The 18710-nt window shown below is 36.4% G+C and overlaps 1 non-coding gene across 1 annotated transcript; it reads right to left on the bottom strand.

Annotated features, from left to right (window-relative positions):
- Positions 1–17109: 17109 nt before the first annotated feature.
- LOC122673669 lies at positions 17110–17324 on the bottom strand. The gene has a single exon (XR_006334780.1). It is a non-coding gene; the product is annotated as a small nucleolar RNA U3 (small nucleolar RNA).
- Between the last annotated feature and the right edge of the window lie 1386 nt (positions 17325–18710).

Here is an 18710-nt window from a genome sequence, read left to right as displayed (position 1 = left end):
CATCTCATGGCAAATAGATGGGGAAACAATGAAACAGTGACATATTTTATTTTCTTGGGCTCCAAAATCACTGCAGATGGTGACTGCAGCCATGAAATTAAAAGACACTTGCTCCTTGGGAAAAAAGCTATAACCAAACTAGAAAGCATACTAAAAAGTAGAGACATTGCTTTGCCAACAAGGGTCTGCCTAGTCAAAGCTATGGCTTTTCCAGTAGTCATGTATGGATGTGAAGGTTGGATCATAAAAAAAGTTGAGTGCTGACGAACTGATGCTTTTGAACTGTGTTGTTGGAGAAGACTCTTGAGAGCCGACTCATTAGAAAAGACCCTGATGCTGGGAAAGATTGAAGGCAGGAGGAGAAGGAGATAACAGAGGATGAGATGGTTGGATGGCATCACCGACTCAATGGACATGAGTTTGAGCAAGCTCCAGGAGTTGGTGAAGGACAGGGAAGCCTGGCATGCTACAGTCCATGGGATCTGAAAGAGTCAGATATGATTGAGTGACAGAACAACGACAACAAGAATATTTTTGTTTAGTTGCTAAGTTGTGTCTGATTCTTTTGTGACTCTGTGGACTCTAGACCACCAGGCTCCTCTGTCCATGGGATTTTTCAGACAAAAATACTGGAGTGGTTAGCCATTTCCTTCTACAGGGAATCTTCCTCACCCAGGGATAGAACCCACATCTCTTGCATCTCCTGCATTGGCAGGTGAATTCTTTTTTTTTTTTTTTTCATTTATTTTTATTAGTTGGAGGCTAATTACTTTACAATATTGTAGTGGTTTTTGCCATACATTGACATGAATCAGCCATGGATTTACATGTGTTCCCCATCCCAATCCCCCCTCCCGCCTCCCTCTGCATCCCATCCCTCTGGGTCTTCCCAGTGCACCAGGTGAATTCTTTACCACTGAACCAACAGGGAAGTCCAGTTTCATATATAAGGAAATATTATTAAGCAATGAAAATAATCATTCAAATATAGTTTTGAGCAAAAATTACAGCCACGCACACAAAGGAACATAGCATCTGTTTCCATTGATACTGTAGGGGAGAAAAAAACTTTTTCTCTTAGATTTAGTTCTCAGGAACCTGGGAATTAAACTGACAAAATACAAATAAAGAGAGGAAAGATTTACTTATATGCATACAGGAGCTAACAAAAGAAGTAACTTCTTTGCTGAATGGTCAAAGAGAGAGGTTTATATACCTAACTTAGTTGGGAAAAGGAATGGGGCAGAAAAGTCTTCTGTGGTAAGAACGAATAGGTTTCTTCAGGAAAGATAGATAAGTTTCTAGACCAATAATGGGGATAAGAAAGATTGTGCTATTTGTTTATGTAGATGTGAGTGTCATTCAGTCTTGCACATGGCCATGAAACTTCCCATTAGGTGGGATTTATTCATTTCTCAGTTGTCATTTTTAATCAGACAAGGGAAGCTCCAAGAAGGCTTCTTTCTGCATCTGTTGATCCTCAAATCTCTTTAGGTGAAAATAATATTCATACCAGTTCTGAGTTTCCAGGCAAAGCCCTGCAATATCAAGTTAAAAGAAAATAAAAACAACAACAGCAACAAGAAAACAGGCACATTTATAAAGTTAAGAGTAAACATAGTGGTTACTGTTTTGAAGACATGGAAGTGACTGGCAGGGAATGTGGTAGGACTTTGGCACCATTGGCTGTATTCTATTTCTTTTTCTGGGCGGTGGTTGCATAGATGTATTCAGATTATGGAAATTCATTTATGGTATCTGCATGGTTGCATAATTTTCTCAGTATATGTTCATCAAAAAAGTGTATTAAAGAAAGATGAGAAGCTAAATGAATTACTTTTACTTTGACATGTGATAAACAGTGATGTTCAATATATGGAGTAGAAGGTAGAGGAGAATCATAGAAAGTATGTTTTCAAACCAGTATCACCATCTTTATAATTAATCAAGAAAGATATGAATAGCCAATTTCTGAAATTGCTTGACTAAAGACAGGAATTATTCACCCCTGTAAGATGTATTTGAGGATCAGAACTTTATGACTAACTATCTTCTTTGATCTCCACTTGGATGTCAGAGAGGACCTCAAAACTATTTCTCAAACTGAACTCATCTCTTCTTCCTGCTGACTGGCCCAAATGCATTGTTTGTTTCCTGATTTCATAAATGTTACCATCAACAATTCAGTTTCTCAAGCCAGCGCCCTGGGTGTTAACATTTACTCATCCAAGCAATCAGTATTTTCTGTTGATCATCCTTTTTGTATATTTCTAGGTATGTTTATTTCTTTCCATCTTTACTGCTGTATTGAAGTCCAGAGCATCGCATCTTTCAGCCCATCATCACTGCAGCAACCATTGGACTGTTTTTCTCAGTATGGTCTTATATTCACTCTCATCTGTTTTCTACAATGCAGGCAGAAAGTTTTTCACAACTAGCTCTAGGGAACAAAACAAGGTGTGTTTAAAGAATACCATGCCAGTGTCACCAAGAGGAGTTCTGTGAGAGTATAGCAAATAGCGTCTCTAAAAAACTGAAAGGAATAAGCACCAAATTCCATATATGTCACAGACTTAGAACAACATTCCATCTACATACACAAATAATCTCCCTATCTATCTTAGAATTAGCATTCTAGAGAAAAGATTGTCTTCTCAGTAATGCATGCCAAAACATAAATCTAGATTTTAAAATAAAGGCACACAATTCCAGATAGAATAGTCCCATTTGACTGCTTTCTATAACAAAGACTGAAAATTACAACTTATTTTAAGTAAATTGAATGTGTTAAATTTATACCTCAAAAGGCTTTGATGAAAATACATTTAAACCATAGCTATAATATATAACAATCTAGGAAATGCATCCTGGAAATTATTTAAATGTGAAATTTTAGATAACTTGAAAATCTGTGGAATATATCATTTTTGAAAGCTCTTAGGTTGTACATAAGCAAAAACACTTAAAAGTCACTGTTTTATTGGATTAAATGATACAAAAACCACTACCTAATGGAAGAAGCTTTTACTATGAAAACTATCAGAGTAACATGGCAGTTATCATAAACTCTAAAGTAGGAAAGACATACTTTTTCATTATTTTCTTTAAAGCAGAGAAAGCATTTCACATCACAAGTAAATATGAGGTTTTATCTTTTTAGCATTTCAGTATATTATACAACAATCAGAAAAGAAGTTTTAAGAATTATGACTATGGTGTGGGAAAATAAGAGTTTTAATTTGCTCTATAAGGAAATCTGTGTCCATAGATATTAATATGATTATTGTAAATTACCCTCATTTTACACAAGCCAGATTTTCTCTCAAAGGATGGGATTTCATCTGAGAAAATAATAGAAAATTCAGTTCTAATAATATAATACATTTGTACTGATATAAAGGATATTTGCAGGTAGTATTTAAATGTTATACTGCCCTGACAACTAAACAGTGCAGAACAAGACAGAAAAGTGAGTGAAATGTGGTAGCATTTTTGCTGCCTTAAACTTGGCTTATTTTTCAATGTGTATAATTTTACATAAATTTTAATAACAAAGCAGTGACAATCATTTCCACTGTCTACAAATGACATGTATTTAGCTTAATTATCATTAATCATTTATTCAAATATTTTGAGAAATAATTGAAAATTTTAATAACATATTTTCTTAAATCCACAAATATATTTAAATATAGACTATAAATACTTAGATACAAATTAAGTGTTTAAAAATCCTGCTAAAATATCATCACAGAAAATACTATGTAACTTTTCATTCCTGATAAACTTAACTGATATTTATTATCCATGGTTCTTGGCCATCTAATTTCTGTTTTTAGCTTTACATTTTCTACAGTTCAAATATAAATGCAGAATTTTAAAACAGCAAATAATTTGTTGCCATAGCAACAAGTTGAACATCTCTACAATCATAAACAAAAGATTTTTTATTATTTAGTAAATAATGAGAAGCAATACAGCAATTCCAAAATTTTCACAAATATAACTAATTTTCTGTTGCTTTCCTTCAAAGACTGGCAAACAGGTTGTTAAACCAAGAAACTTTACCATTAGTGTAGGTGTCCAAAAGAAAATGTGCCCTTCAGTCATATCATTAAATGTCATCTCATTAAGACTCATCAAGGACAAGATATAAGAAGAAGAGAATCTGCATACTGAATCAGTACAAACAAATAAACCAAAAGACTTAAAGTAGAAGCCATCATGGTCTTTGTTTTTAGAGGATACTAGATGAAAAGACTCAGTGGATTGATTGAGTAGAATAACACCAAAAGAGACTAAAAATGATGTGCTAACTAGTAGATGGAGCAGAGATTGCCAGGAATGAAGACAGGAAAAGGCAGTAAGAAAAGCAAAAAACAAAAACCTTGGCTAGTGTTTTATCTTTGGGAATTAACAATGTAAGCTACAAATTAGGAACAGATGATGTCCACTCACAATTGAGACCATCAACTCAGGAATTCACTGCTGGCCCTCTAAAGATGAGTATCTTCATGAAGACAATGGAAAAACATAGAACAGTAAGAAAGACAATAGACAGACACAGGATAAGGAAGCCTAAGTATATTTAAGATATCTACATACCTTCAAGTATCACTTGCTTGGATTAGAAATTCTTTAATTTAGAGGATAGTCAGCTTGCTGTGCCAGTAACCCAATTCATATCAATTTAGGTTCACTTCATTCACTGATATAAGTTGGTATTAAGACTGCCCAATATTTCAGATTTTCCTCAATATTAGAAAATTGTTAAGGGAAGATGTGCTAACCTTGCTTAATTTTAGGAGGTTATTCTCTGAGGAAAATTAAGAACATATTTTGAGTTGGGTGAGTCAGTTCCTATAGTCAGTAATATCAGCATAACTCATATTATTTCAACATGTGGTTAATTATTTGAACATTTTCAATCATTAGCACCTTAGTTACCTGGTTCTGATATAAACAAGAGGCAATTTAAGAAGAGGGATTTACTAGTGGTACTGAGAAAAGTTTCCCAGTTAATTCAGTTCAGTGCAGCATTTCTTTCCTGTTATTCTGACAGCAGTAATGCCATGGGCTGTTCTGTGACAGATAAATTCAGTGACTCAGTATTGATGGGATGGGACTGATAGAGCCATTATTTCTCTCCAATACATTGCTAGGAGCAAGCATCTCAGATCCTCTGGATGATTTTCTAAATACCCTTGGGACTCTCAGAACTTCCCCTACAAGATGGTGACACCAAGATGCCCCTACCTTTAGTCACCTGAGGAAGGAAGAGACAGCCCTTAAGAAGGACTTCACACTGCTTCTCTGGGGGGAGCAGGGGGTGGTGAGAAAAGGAGGAAATCTGTGCATGTGCCACTGAACTGGGAAATGAAGTTGAAACACAAAGTCATTCTGATTGTGAATTAAGTCTAGAGACCCAAATTGTACCTTCTTAATTAATTCTGAGAAGGAGAAGGGGAAAGAGACCCCAAAGGTGAAGTGAGAAAGTCAACTGAGTCCCAGTGTCATTAGAAGTCTGCAAAGACTTGAATTATATATTTTGTGGAAAAAATGAAAAAACGTGCGCATAAGAGTTTTTATAAATTTGTAAAACCTTCAAGCATTTCTAAGTTACCTATTTTTATTTTTTTACTTGTATCTTTTTGCTTGTTTTGTGATGGTAATATCTATCAATATATTTGAATTTCTACTTAGGCATTTAGGAAGAAGTGTGTTATAAAAGCACTGGCATAAGAGAACTAAACAGACATTTCTCCAAAGAAGACATACAGATGGCTAACAAACACATGAAAAGGTGCTCAACATCACTCATTATTAGAGAAATGCAAATCAAAACCACAATGAGGTACCATTACACACCAGTCAGGATGGCTGCTATCCAAAAGTCTACAAGCAATAAATGCTGGAGAGGGTGTGGAGAAAAGGGAACCCTCTTACACTGTTGGTGGGAATGCAAACTAGTACAGCCGCTATGGAAAACAGTGTGGAGATTCCTTAAAAAACTGGAAATAGAACTGCCATATGACCCAGCAATACCACTTCTGGGCATACACACTGAGGAAACCAGATCTGAAAGAGACACATGCACCCCAATGTTCATCGCAGCACTGTTTATAATAGCCAGGACATGGAAGCAACCTAGATGCCCATCAGCAGATGAATGGATAAGGAAGCTGTGGTACATATACACCATGGAATTTTACTCAGCCGTCAAAAAGAATTCATTTGAACCAGTCCTAATGAGATGGATGAAACTGGAACCCCTTATACAGAGTGAAGTAAGCCAGAAAGATAAAGAACATTACAGCATACTAACACATATATATGGAATTTAGAAAGATGGTAACGATAACCCTATATGCAAAACAGAAAAAGAGACACAGAAATACAGAACAGACTTTTGAACTCTGTGGGAGAAGGTGAGGGTGGGATGTTTCAAAAGAACAGCATGTATACTATCTATGGTGAAACAGATCACCAGCCCAGGTGGGATGCATGAGACAAGTGCTCCGGCCTGGTGCACTGGGAAGACCCAGAGGAATCGGGTGGAGAGGGAGATGGGAGGGGGGATCGGGATGGGGAATAAGTGTAAATCTATGGCTGATTCATATCAATGTATGACAAAACCCACTGAAATGTTGTGAAGCAATTAGCCTCCAACTAATAAAAAAATTAAAAAAAAAAAAAAGCACTGGCATAAATGAAAAGATATAAATATCCTTTCTTTCATTAATTTATTTATGAGAAATTAAACCTGTATGGTAGAAGTTTTGTGGAACAGGATACAAGTATGAAATATATAAGACAGTAGCTTTTCAATTTACCAAATATTTTTCCAGAACAAATTGAGTAGAAATGGAAATGAGTGTGCTCTGTGTATTTGTGACATACACATAAGGTTTGGCTGCTTTCTCCAGCATTAATAACAGATGTTCTTGACTTAACCTTGGATGTTCTTGACTTACCAGGATGGTCTCCTGTCCTTGACTTACTGTTTTCTAAACTAAATCTTGGTTTAGCTTGCTTCCAGACCCCATTTTAACCTGCCCTATACTTTTTGTTTCCGTACCATTTTATACACTGGAATCAATTTATTCCAGATTTTATAAAGTCGATCTGCCCTAAATAAGGCTGTGAGATACATGAAGGTGAGATTTTATCTGTCTGACCAGACAGATATTATGTTCTATGGGCTAGTAAAGTTCCTTTTATACCCAACAATACAAAATAGTATAAAATATTATAATATAGTATAATATAAATATATAAAAAGTATATAATACATATTATATAATATATAATAAAATAAATACAATATAAATAATAGTATAAAATAGTATGCAGTGTCTGACCAAAAAGTCACTAGGCAAGTGATATTTTTCTCTTTTTTTCCTTTATGTAAAAAAGTAACTGGCCACAATTTACTAATTGACCAAAGTCATACTATAAGCCCTTCATATAACTCTTCTTTATATGAAATAATATTGCCACCAAAAAAGAAACAAAAACACACTTCTGAATTCAAATGATTGATGCAAAGCATTTTGGACAATATTATACAATTTTTCAATATATCCAATTATCCAGCATTTCAATATATTACCAAGTCCTAATCCAAGGAATGCCCAGATGACTTCCTTTTGCTACATACTGACAGATTTCTTCTGTGCTTTCTTTTTCAGCTTTATTTTCCTTGGATTGTAGGAAAAGAGAAATGTTTCTGTTTTCCCTGTCGCTTAACTTTAAAGAAATCCAGTGATTCAAAAGAAGGAACCTTGCCCGTACTCAGTTTTATTGGTATCATTCTTTAAGGGCAGAATTAATGGCAGAATCATTAAATAACAATTTCCCTCACCTGTTGCTTTGTTCATCCTGAAAAGATGTGGAACCCTCCTCTGTACAGAGCAGGTTTAGAAAAAAATGTTATTAATTACCTATGAAGGAACTTCAGAAAAAGCATACATTAACTTTCTTTGTAACATTTCAGCTCCTTTTTAAATATAAAAGATATAGAGGTTAAGTCTTATATAATAAGTTATCGTTTCTTATGTTCTCTGGGAATAGAGGCAGTGGGAACCAGTGGGGTTTGAGAAACTCAAATGTGAAGAATCTTAGAGGTCTGGACATTTTCCAAGAGAAGCATTTTCCAAACTAGTTCTTGAGAGATTCTCTTCAGAGAGTAGAAAAACTGTCAAAATTTTTGTGGACAAAGATATTTTGAAAATACTACATATGAATCCTCTTTTTAGATTTATAATACAAAGAGATTAAATTTTTTTTGAGATTAAATATTCTAAGAAGTAATGTAGGAGAGAAAGGTATTTAATTTTGGTGACAGAATAATTTATTCAGGTTTTATCTCATTTTTTAAATTTTTTGCAAGGCCCTCTTCTCCTCATTCAAGCAAGGAGCCAAACCCTTTGTGTTTTGTTGTGTCTTGGCCGAAAGCAAACAATTCTTCAATTTATCTTCTTTTTCTCTCTTTGTGAAAGCCTAAGATTATTTTAGAAAGAATGATAGTGATCTAAAGGGGAAAGAGAGAGTTCTGAACAGAGACAAAAATGAGAAATTTCCCTGGACTGGGAACCAGTCCTGAAATCAGCAAAGTCCTGGGTATATGCTACTGCTGCTAAGTCGCTTCAGTCGTGTCTGACTCTGTGTGACCCCATAGACGGCAGCCCACCAGGCTCCCCTGTCCCTGGGATTCTCCAGGAAAGAGCACTGGAGTGGGTTGCCATGTCCTTCTCCAATGCATGAAAGTGAAAAGTGACAGTGAAGTCACTCAGTTGTGTCTGACTCTTAGCCACCCCATGGACTGCAACCTACCAGGCTCCTCCATCCGTGGGATTTTCCAGGCAAGAATACTGGAGTGGGTTGCCATTTCCTTCTCCACCTGGGTATATAATAGGGATGAATTCTCGTTTTGTGCCATCATCTTGACAGTTGATAAAACCTAGAGAGCGATGGCTGTGTGGTAGGACCCTAGGTTCCAGGGCCTTAAACTTTAGACAGAGAAAAAAAATAAAATTATGTCACCCAGGCTGGGCACAAAAGCCTGCCATATGAGATCACATGATCTGAGCCAGTAAGGTTGTCTGTGATAGTGCTTTTGCTAGAGCATTCTAAACTTCTTGTGTTCTTATACAATCTCAGATTGTAGGCAAGAAGTAGAGAGACCCTAATAATGACTAATATTGAATTTTCTGCCAAACTGTCAAGATGGGTAGCCCAAAATTGAGTTTATTTTGATTTATAAATTGATAGCGTTTCTTATAACTTTTGCTTATAAAATAAGATTCAGACAAATAAGATATTTATTTTTATCTTAATTTTCTTTTTAAGTAATAATAATTAGCTGGACACATTTAAGGGATTCAAATATATTAAATTAAAAAAGAAATCCTACTCAACTACTATTCGATGAAACATTTGGAGAGTATACCTTTGTAGCATCACTTTGAAGGAATTTCCTCTGTTAGAAATGTATGGTGCCACAGTAAAGAGGTCCTGTCTACTACCACTCAAAGGGCAGATGCAAATTCTAATCAGTAGCCAAAGGGAGAAACGCATCATAGTGTAGCTCCTATGGTATCACTTATTTTTTAAATACTGGAATCAAGATTGCAGGGAGAAACATCAACAACCTCAGATATGCAGATGATACCACACTAAAAAAACGGAGAAAACGGAGAGGACCTAAAAAGCCTCTTGATGAAGGTGAATGAGTAGAATGAAAAAGCTGGCTAAAACTCAACATTGTAAAAACTAAAACCATGGCATCTGGTCCCATCACTTCATCGCAAATAGGGAAAAAGTGGAAACAGCCAGACAGTTTCACTTTTGGTCTGGCTCCAAAATCACTGTAGACAGTGACCGCAGCCACAAAATTAAAAGATGCTTGCTCCTTGGAAGAAAAGCTATGACAGATCTAGATAGCATATTAAAAAGCAGAGACATCACTTTGCAAACAAAGGTTTGTGTAGTTTGTGGTTTTTGCAGTAGTCATGTATGGATGTGAGATTTGGACCGTAAAGAAGGCTGAATGCTGAAGAATTGATGGTTTTTAACTGTGGTGCTGGAGAAGACACTTCAATAGCAAGGAGATCAAATGAGTCAATCCTAAGGGAAATCAACCCTGAATATTCATTGGAGGGACTGATGCTGAAGCTGCAATACTTTGCTGAATGTGAAGAGCTGACTCATTCGAAAAGACCCTGATTCTGGGAAAGTTCAAGGGCAAATGGAGAAGGAGCAGCACGGGATGAGATGGTTTTACATCTGACTCAATGCACATGAATTTGAGCAAACTCGGGGAGATAGTGAAGGACAGGGAGACATGGGGTGCTGCAGTCCATGGGGTCGCAGAGTCAGACAGGACTTAGCAACTGAACAACAACTAGCAGTGTGGGAAAGCTGCTGTCCCTGTTGCCAGCCTGATAATGTATATCTATGAAACCAGTAAAGGAGTCGCTTTGCTTTGCTGTGCTGTTAAAATAGAGAAAATTTACTCAGGTGCCTGTGGCTAAGGCTTAGACATTTTGAGCTAGAAGACTTTGGTTAAGACATGTTCAAGTTTACAGTTAGCAATACTGAGTCTAGACTAGCCTCCTGTTCTCAAATCTTTGCTTTATTACTTAATTGATGTGAGCATGTTTTAATTAACAAATAGAAATAGAATGCATCATTTCAAATTTTTTTGTCTTCTTTGCATATCTCTATTTTTGTTTCAGAATGCTCTAGGGTAAAATGAAAATTCCTAAAGATCACTTCTATTGCAAATATATAAATCAACTTTAAATATATTTTTATAATCAGTATACTCATACTCTAGACAAAAGGAGTACTCAAGATAAAAGCAGAAAAACAGACGAAATATTCATTTATAAATGTAGATGCATAGATGAGTCCTTTTATGAGTAATATTCAAAATTGAGTCAATTGAAAAAACTTCTGAAATACAGTGCAGTACTACATCAGTGGAAATCAATTTGAATAAGAATGATTCTGAAAACTGTTGAACACTTCACAGTGCAATTGCAGTGCATCATTACAGAGAAAGTTGGTCCAGGTGTTGCAGTAATTTTGATACATGGGGAAAGTTCACAGCTCACTGGTCCTCAAATGAATTTCCATATGTGAAGTGATTTAAGTCTATTACTCTGTGCATTCAAAAGATTGAATGTGTCAGACTGACCTTACATTTGTTATTTACTGTCTGTAACCTTTCATAGATTTTTGAATTTTGCTTTAAAACTATCTTCTTAAAAAGCCAAATATTTAATACTCTAATATCAGGACAGTTGTTATGACACAGGGCCAAACTAGGAAAGTAAAAGTGAAGCATTCTGATTCATGGGGCTTCCCTTGAGGCTGAGTGGTAAAGAATCTGCCTGCCAATGCAAGGGATGTGGGTTTGATCCCTGGATCGGGACGATCCCCTGGAGAAGGAAATGGCAACCCACTCCAGTATTCTTGCCTGAAGAATCCCATGGGGCCTGACGTGCTCCCATCCATGGGGTTGCAAAGAGTCAGACATGACTTAGTGACTGACGAGCATCAGCGGCAGCAGGTGATTCATACTTGGTAAACATCTCAATTGAAGCATACTTTTGTTTTCATGAGATTTCCTTTTTCAACATGTGTGTGTTTTCTGATATTTAAAAATGAGGAAATAGAAAATCTAAAGTAGATTTTACTTTTAAAATTTCCTTCATAGTAAAACGTAACTGTTTTAAACAAATTTCTATCCAGAAAGTTTATATGGAAGCAAAAACACCCAGAATTGTCAAGGCAATCCAGAAGAAAATAAACAAAGCAGGAGGCATAATTCTCCCAGACTTAAGACAATACCACAGAGCTACAGTAATTAAAAATCAAAACAGCATTGTATTATTACAAAAACAGTCATAGGAATCAGTGAAATAGAATAGAGAGCCTAGGAATAAACCCATACGCCTTCCATTAATTAGTCTTTGACAAAGAAGGCAAAAAATATAAAATGGGAAAAAGTCTCTTCAGCAAGTAGTGCTAGGAATTTTGGACAGCTGAATATAAATTAATTAAGTTAGAATACACCTTCATACCATGCACAGAAATAAACTCAAAATGCTTAAAGACTTAAATGTAAGATATGATACCATGAAACTCCTAGAAAACAACATAGGCAAAGGATTCTTTTTTTTTTTTTTTTTTTTAATTTTTTATTAGTTGGAGGCTAATTACTTCACAACATTTCAGGGGGTTTTGTCATACATTGATATGAATCAGCCATAGAGTTACACGTATTCCCCATCCCGATCCCCACTCCCACCTCCCTCTCCACCCGATTCCTCTGGGTCTTCCCAGTGCACCAGGCCTGAGCACTTGTCTCATGCATCCCACCTGGGCTGGGGATCTGTTTCACCATAGATAGTATACATGCTGTTCTTTTGAAATATCCCACCCTCACCTTCTCCCACAGAGTTCAAAAGTCTGTTCTGTATTTCTGTGTCTCTTTTTCTGTTTTGCATATAGGGTTATCGTTACCATCTTTCTAAATTCCATATATATGCGTTAGTATGCTGTAATGTTCTTTATCTTTCTGGCTTACTTCACTCTGTATAAGGGGTTCCAGTTTCATCCATCTCATTAGGACTGGTTCAAATGAATTCTTTTTAACGGCTGAGTAATATTCCATGGTGTATATGTACCACAGCTTCCTTATCCATTCATCTGCTGATGGGCATCTAGGTTGCTTCCATGTCCTGGCTATTATAAACAGTGCTGCGATGAACATTGGGGTGCACGTGTCTCTTTCAGATCTGGTTTCCTCAGTGTGTATGCCCAGAAGTGGGATTGCTGTGTCATATGGCAGTTCTATTTCCAGTTTTTTAAGAAATCTCCACACTGTTTTCCATAGCGGCTGTACTAGCTTGCATTCCCACCAACAGTGTAAGAGGGTTCCCTTTTCTCCACACCCTCTCCAGCATTTATTGCTTGTAGACTTTTGGATAGCAGCCATCCTGACTGGCGAGTAATGGTACCTCATTGTGGTTTTGATTTGCGTTTCTCTAATAATGAGTGATGTTGAGCATCTGTTCATGTGTTTGTTAGCCATCTGTATGTCTTCTTTGGAGAAATGTCTGTTTAGTTCTTTGGCCCATTTTTTGATTGGGTCATTTATTTTGCTGGAATTGAGCTGCAGGAGTTGCTTGTATATTTTTGAGATTAATCCTTTGTCTGTTTCTTCATTTGCTATTATTTTCTCCCAATCTGAGGGCTGTCTTTTCACCTTACTTATAGTTTCCTTTGTAGTGCAAAAGCTTTTAAGTTTCATTAGGTCCCATTTGTTTAGTTTTGCTTTTATTTCCAATATTCTGGGAGGTGGGTCATAGAGGATCTTGCTGTGATTTATGTCGGAGAGTGTTTTGCTTATGTTCTCCTCTAGGAGTTTTATAGTTTCTGGTCTTACATTTAGATCTTTAATCCATTTTGAGTTTATTTTTGTGTATGGTGTTAGAAAGTGTTCTAGTTTCATTCTTTTGCAAGTGGTTGACCAGTTTTCCCAGCACCACTTGTTAAAGAGGTTGTCTTTTTTCCATTGTATATCCTTGCCTCCTTTGTCAAAGATAAGGTGTCCATAGGTTCGTGGATTTATCTCTGGGCTTTCTATTCTGTTCCATTGATCTATATTTCTGTCTTTGTGCCAGTACCATACTGTCTTGATGACTGTGGCTTTGTAGTAGAGTCTGAAGTCAGGCAGGTTGATTCCTCCAGTTCCATTCTTCTTTCTCAAGATTACTTTGGCTATTCGAGGTTTTTTGTATTTCCATACAAATTGTGAAATTATTTGTTCTAGTTCTGTGAAAAATACCATTGGTAGCTTGATAGGGATTGCATTGAATCTATAGATTGCTTTGGGTAGAATAGCCATTTTGACAATATTGATTCTTCCAATCCATGAACACGGTATGTTTCTCCATCTGTTTGTGTCCTCTTTGATTTCTTTCATCAGTGTTTTATAGTTTTCTATGTATAGGTCTTTTGTTTCTTTAGGTAGATATACTCCTAAGTATTTTATTCTTTTTGTTGCAATGGTGAATGGTATTGTTTTCTTAATTTCTCTTTCTGTTTTTTCATTGTTAGTATATAGGAATGCAAGGGATTTCTGTGTGTTAATTTTATATCCTGCAACTTTACTATATTCATTGATTAGCTCTAGTAATTTTCTGGTAGAGTCTTTAGGGTTTTCTATGTAGAGGATCATGTCATCTGCAAACAGTGAGAGTTTCACTTCTTCTTTTCCTATCTGGATTCCTTTTACTTCTTTTTCTGCTCTGATTGCTGTGGCCAAAACTTCCAACACTATGTTGAATAGTAGTGGTGAGAGTGGGCACCCTTGTCTTGTTCCTGATTTCAGGGGAAATGCTTTCAATTTTTCACCATTGAGGGTGATGCTTGCTGTGGGTTTGTCATATATAGCTTTTATTATGTTGAGGTATGTTCCTTCTATTCCTGCTTTTTGGAGAGTTTTAATCATAAATGAGTGTTGAATTTTGTCAAAGGCTTTCTCTGCATCTATTGAGATAATCATATGGTTTTTATCTTTCAATTTGTTAATGTGGTGTATTTCATTGATTGATTTGCGGATATTACAGAATCCTTGCATTCCTGGGATAAAGCCCACTTGGTCATGGTATATGATTTTTTTAATATGTTGTTGGATTCTGTTTGCTAGAATTTTGTTAAGGATTTTTGCATCTATGTTCATCAGTGATATTGGTCTGTAGTTTTCTTTTTTTGTGGCATCTTTGCCTGGTTTTGGAATAAGGGTGATGGTGGCCTCATAGAATGAGTTTGGAAGCTTACCTTCATCTGCAATTTTCTGGAAGAGTTTGAGTAAGATAGGTGTTAGCTCTTCTCTAAATTTTTGGTAGAATTCAGCTGTGAAGCCATCTGGTCCTGGGTTTTTGTTTGCTGGAAGATTTTTGATGACAGTTTCGATTTCCTTGCTTGTGATGGGTCTGTTAAGATCTTCTATTTCTTCCTGGTTCAGTTTTGGAAGGTTATACTTTTCTAAGAATTTGTCCATTTCATCCAAGTTGTCCATTTTATTGGCATAGAGCTGCTGGTAGTAGTCTCTTATGATCCTTTGGATTTCAGTGTTGTCTGTTGTGATCTCTCCATTTTCATTTCTAATTTTGTTAATTTGGTTCTTCTCTCTTTGTTTCTTAATGAGTCTTGCTAATGGCTTGTCAATTTTGTTTATTTTTTCAAAAAACCAGCTTTTAGCTTTGTTGATTTTTGCTATGGTCTCTTTAGTTTCTTTTGCATTTATTTCTGCCCTAATTTTTAAGATTTCTTTCCTTCTGCTAACCCTGGGGTTCTTCATTTTTTCCTTCTCTAGTTGCTTTAGGTGTAGAGTTAGGTTATTTATTTGGTTTTTTTCTTGTTTCTTGATATAAGCCTGTAATGCTATGAACCTTCCCCTAAGCACTGCTTTTACAGTGTCCCATAGGTTTTGGGTTGTTGTGTTTTCATTTTCATTCATTTCTATACATATTTTGATTTCTTTTTTGATTTCTTCTATGATTTGTTGGTTATTCAGAAGCGTGTTATTTAGCCTCCATATGTTTGAATTTTTAACAATTTTTTCCCTGTAATTGAGATCTAATCTTGCTGCACTGTGGTCAGAAAAGATGACTGGAATGATTTCAATTATTTTGAACTTTCCAAGACCAGATTTATGGCCCAGGATGTGATCTATTCTGGAGAAGGTTCCGTGTGCACTTGAGAAAAAGGTGAAGTTGATTGTTTTGGGGTGAAATGTCCTATAGATATCAATTAGGTCTAGCTGGTCCATTGTGTCATTTAAGGTTTGTGTTTCCTTGTTAATTTTCTGTTTAGTTGATCTATCCATAGTTGTGAGTGGGGTATTAAAGTCTCCCACTATTATTGTGTTACTATTAATTTCCTCTTTCATAGTCGTTAGTGTTTGCCGTACATATTGCGGTGCTCCTATGTTGGGTGCATATATATTTATAATTGTTATATCTTCTTCTTGGATTGATCCTTTGATCATTATGTAGTGTCCTTCTTTGTCTCTTTTCACATCCTTTATTTGAAAGTCTATTTTATCTGATATGAGTATTGCGACTCCTGCTTTCTTTTGGTCTCCGTTTGCATGAAATATTTTTTTCCAGCCCTTCACTTTCAGTCTGTATGTGTCTCTTGTTTTGAGGTGGGTCTCTTGTAGACAGCATATATAGGGGTCTTGTTTTTGTATCCATTCAGCCAATCTTTGTCTTTTGGTTGGGGCATTCAACCCATTTACATTTAGGGTAATTATTGATAGGTGTGGTCCCGTTGCCATTTACTTTGTTGTTTTGGGTTCACGTTTATACAACCTTTCTGCATTTCCTGTCTAGAGAAGATCCTTTAGCATTTGTTGAAGAGCTGGTTTGGTGGTGCTGAATTCTCTCAGCTTTTGCTTATCTGTAAAGCTTTTGAATTCTCCTTCATATCTGAATGAGATCCTTGCTGGATACAGTAATCTAGGTTGTAGGTTATTCTCTTTCATTACTTTCAGTACGTCCTGCCATTCCCTTCTGGCCTGGAGGGTTTCTATTGATAGATCAGCTGTTATCCTTATGGGAATCCCTTTGTGTGTTATTTGTTGTTTCTCCCTTGCTGCTTTTAATATTTGTTCTTTGTGTTTGATCTTTGTTAATTTGATTAATATGTGTCTTGGGGTGTTTCGCCTTGGGTTTATCCTGTTTGGGACTCTCTGGGTTTCTTGGACTTGGGTGGCTATTTCCTTCCCCATTTTAGGGAAGTTTTCAGCTATTATCTCCTCGAGTATTTTCTCATGGCCTTTCTTTTTGTCTTCTTCTTCTGGGACTCCTATGATTCGAATGTTGGGGCGTTTCACATTGTCCCAGAGGTCCCTGAGGTTGTCCTCATTTCTTTTGATCCTTTTTTCTTTTTTCCTCTCTGCTTCATTTATTTCCACCATTTTATCTTCTATCTCACTTATCCTATCTTCTGCCTCCGTTATTCTACTCTTGGTTCCCTCCAAAGTGTTTTTGATCTCATTCATTGCATTATTCATTTTTTTTTTTTTCCACTCAGACTACGTCCTCTCCCTCTTCATCTCCAAAAAGGAAAAGAAGAACGATCATCAATGGCTAATAGCAGCTGCAGAAGCAACACCAAAAGCCGGTTTCACGCTCAGGAGAGAACGCTGCGTCTCCTCCTCGTGGTTTCGGGTGCTCTACACGATCAGAGAAACTTCTCTAGTAACGAACTATAGAAATGATCCCTGAAAGTATAGTCTTGCATTATTCATTTTTAATTGAGTCTTTTTTATTTCTTCTGGGTCTTTATTAAACATTTCTTGTATCTTTTCAATTTTTGTCTCCAGGCTATTTATCTGTAACTCCATTTTGTTTTCAAGATTTTGGATCATTTTTATTATCATTATTCTAAATTCTTTTTCAGGTAGATTCCCTATCTCCTCCTCTTTTGTTTGACTTGGTGGGCATTTTTCATGTTCCTTTACCTGTTGGGTATTTCTCTGCCTTTTCATCTTGTTTAGATTGCTGTGTCTGGAGTGGGCTTTCTGTATTCTGGAGGTCTGTGGTTACTTTTTATTGTGGAAGATTTACCCAGTGGGTGGGGTTAGACGATTGGCTTGTCAAGGTTTCCTGGTTAGGGAAGCTTGCGTCAGTGTTCTGGTGCGTGGAACTTGATTTCTTCTCTTTGGAGAGCAATGGAGTGCCCAGTAATGAGTTTTGAGATGGGTCTATGTGTTAGGTGTGACCTTGGGCAGCCTGTATGTTGACATTCAGGGCTATGTTCCTGCGTTGCTGGAGAATTTGCGTGGTATGTGTTGCTCTATAACTTATTGGCTCTTGGGTGGTGGTTGGTTTCAGTGTAGGTATGGAGGCTTTTGGACGGTCACTTATTACTTAAAGTTCCATGTAGTCAGGAGTTTTCTGGTGTTCTCAGGTTTTGGGCTTAAGTCTCCTGCCTCTGGATTTCAGTTTTCTTCTTCCTGTAGTCTCAGGACTTCTCCAGCTATACAGCACTGATAAGAAAACTTCTAGGTTAATGGCGAAAAGATTCTCCCCTGTTAGGCATACCCAGAGAGGTTCACAGAGTTACATGAAGAAGAGGAGAGGGAGGAGGGAGATAGAGATGAGCAGGAGGAGAAAAAGGGGGACTCAAGAGGAGAGAGACAGATCTATGCAGCTGTCTGTTCCCAGAGTGTTCTCCGTAGCCCAGTCACCTACAAAGATTCACAGAATTGGATTGGGAAGAGAAGGGGAAAGGAGGAAATAGAGGTGTTCTGAGGTAGAAGACAGAGAGTCAAGATTGGGAGAGAATAATCTTCGGTTTAAAAATAGGGCTTCTCTTCTTTTTTTTTTTTTGTAAGGTTATAGTGTGTTGAAAATGAAAATTAAGGAGTAGTAGAGGAGTACTAGAGGACTTTAAAAGAAATAAGAGGAAAAGAAAAATAGAAAATAGAAGAGAAAAAGGAAAGAAAAAAAAAAAGAAGAAAAAAGAAAAAAAAAGAAAGAAAAAAAAATTTTTTTTTCCCCTAATTAAAAAAATCGTAAAAATCTATGAAAATGAAAGTTAAGGAGTAATGGGGGAGTAATAGGGGATTTTAAAGGAAGATAAAAGAGAAAAAATAAAAAAAAAAAAAAAGGAAAAAAAAG

This window comes from Cervus elaphus, chromosome 17 (genome assembly GCF_910594005.1).
Source record: "Cervus elaphus chromosome 17, mCerEla1.1, whole genome shotgun sequence".
NCBI classification, from domain to species: domain Eukaryota; kingdom Metazoa; phylum Chordata; class Mammalia; order Artiodactyla; family Cervidae; genus Cervus; species Cervus elaphus.
Note: the sequence above shows the minus strand (reverse complement) of the source record. Positions and strands in the feature narration are given on the sequence as shown.